Source organism: Carcharhinus amblyrhynchos, unplaced genomic scaffold (assembly GCF_965287045.1).
Source record: "Carcharhinus amblyrhynchos unplaced genomic scaffold, sCarAmb.v2.hapA chromosome_183, whole genome shotgun sequence".
NCBI classification, from domain to species: domain Eukaryota; kingdom Metazoa; phylum Chordata; class Chondrichthyes; order Carcharhiniformes; family Carcharhinidae; genus Carcharhinus; species Carcharhinus amblyrhynchos.
In genome coordinates, this window is record NW_027649923.1 from 231,134 (window position 1) to 233,651 (window position 2,518).

Here is a 2,518-nt window from a genome sequence, read left to right on the forward strand (position 1 = left end):
GAGTTTCTTCTATAACTTGTTAAACTGATGGAAAACATTTGAATGACTTTTAGTTTGCACTTTGGTTTCATTTTGTTAATTGTCCTTTGTCAAATTTCAGAATACTGCCCACAAGGGAATCCAGCACAGTAAAAAAAAACTTTAACTAAGAAGTCAGCTTTGCTTGATCGAAGATCTTGCAGCATATTAAAAGTTGAAACTCCATTCAGCCACAGCAGCCATCAGACTAAATCCCATTAACTCTGATTCATCGTGTTCTGTCTTTGTAGCCAACTTGTTGTCTATTCTGGTGTTTGTCCTCTTCACTTGTTCTGAGATTAATTATGACTCTGTTAAGTATTAACTTACTTCACAAATTTATAAACTCAAGGTGTCTGACACGAATCATATTAATCTGATCCATTATTCCAGATTATTGTTCAAATAATTCAACAAAATCTGTCAAAAATTATCTCAATTTCGTAATATGTGCTGAGTACTCTTTATCACAGCCTGTGTTACTTGATTTTTTTATTCTTTTGGAGTTGTTTCAATTATTCATGTTCAAACTGTTGGTGTTGTGACTAGACGATTGGTCTTTGGAATTTTGTTTCTTTCCTGATTTGAATACAATAACAACATAAACCATCAATTGCTTTCCAATCCTGTGGTTAAGTTCTGATGATCAGATGGTTAAGAAGGCAGACATGACAATTGTCTTTATTAGCCGTGGTACAGAAGATAGGAGGAGGGAGGTTATGATGGAACTGTATTAAATACGCATTACGCCTTAGCTAGAGTACTGTGAGGAGTTCCAGTGGCCTCACTGGAGGATGTGATTGTCCTACAAGGGACGGAAGAGGGATTCACCAGGATGTTTCCTGGGTTGAAGTGTTTCTGCAGTGAAGACAGGTGTAACATTAGCTGTTTTCCAATCTTCCGGCACTTCCCCAGAATCCAGTCAATTTTAATAAATAATTACTAAGGCATCCGCTATCACCTCTGCCATTTCTTTCAGAACCCTGGGATGCATTCCATCCGGTCCTGGGGACCTGTCTACCTTCAGTCCCATTAGTCTATCAAGCACTACCTCTCTAGTGACAGTAATCGCTTTCAGGCCCTCAACTCCTACCATCCTTCTATCTTTAATATCTGGCAAACTATTCGTGTCCTCCTCTGTGAAGACCGAGGCAAAAAACTTATTTAAAGCCTCAGCCATTTCCTCATCTCCCACCACTAAATCCCCCCTCTCATCCTCCAAGGGTCCAACATTCACTCTAGCCAGCCTTCTTTGTATATTTGTAAAAACTTTTATTATCATTTTTTATATTTAGAGCTAGTTTAGCTTCATCTTTCCTTTCTTTATCGCTTTCTGAGTCATTCTTTGTTTTTTTTAAATCTTTCCCAATCTTCTAATTCCCCACTATTTTTAGCCGTTCTGAACGCATCAGCTTTTAATTTAATACTCTCCTTTATTTCCTTCGATAACCACGGCTGGTTATCTCTTCTCTTACAGTCCTTCTTTACCATCAGAATATATTTCTGCTGAGTACCAAAAAAGATCTCCTTAAAAATCCTCCACTGTTCCTCGGCTGTCCTACCGACCAATCTGTGCCCCCAGTCTACATTCGCCAATTCTGCCCTCATCCTATCGTACTCCCCTCTGTTCAAACAAAGGACACAGGTTCGGGACCTACTTTCTCATCCTCCATCTGCATCAGAAATAGACCACATTGGCCGAGTTGCAAGTGTATGTACCATGTGCCTGGTGGATGGTGTTCTCAGGTGAGATGATGGTATCTGTCAATGATCCGACATGTCTTACAGAGGTTGCTGTGGCAGGGTTGTGTGGTGCTGTGGTCACTGTTCTCCTGAAGGCTGGGTAGTTTGCTGCGGACAATGGTCTGTTTGAGGTTGTGCAGTTGTTTGAAGGCAAGAAGTGGGGGTGTGGGGATGGCCTTGGCGAGATGTTCATCTTCATCAATGACATTTTGAAGACTCCAGAGAAGATGTCGTAGCTTTACTGGACAACAAAGCATACTCTGTCTGCCATGTCCCATGTTTGTCTTCTGGGAAGGTCAGTGGCATGCTGTGGCACGTTGGAACAGTCAGTTGATGATTCGAGTGCCATATCCTGTTCTTATGAGGGTGTCTTTCAGCGTCTGGAGGTATCTGTTGCGATCCTCCTCATCTGAGCAGATCTCGTGTATGCGGAGGACTTGTCTTTAGGTTTCTTTAATATGTTTAGGATGGAAGCTGGAGAAGTGGAGCATCATGAGGTTACCCGTGGGCTTGCGATACAGTGAAGTGCTGAGGTGACCGTCCTTAATGCAGATGCGTATGTCCAGGAATGCAACCAATTCCCGAGAGTAATCCATGGTGAGTCTGTTGGTGGAATGGAATTTGTTGATATCATCATATAGTTGCTTCCCAATCACCTGGACCCTGAGATGTGGAACAGGAGGAAATCCATCATACTATTCTTCTCTGTTTCGGGCAGTTTCGTGTTGCTCTGGACCACTCATGTTGCTGTGTTTCT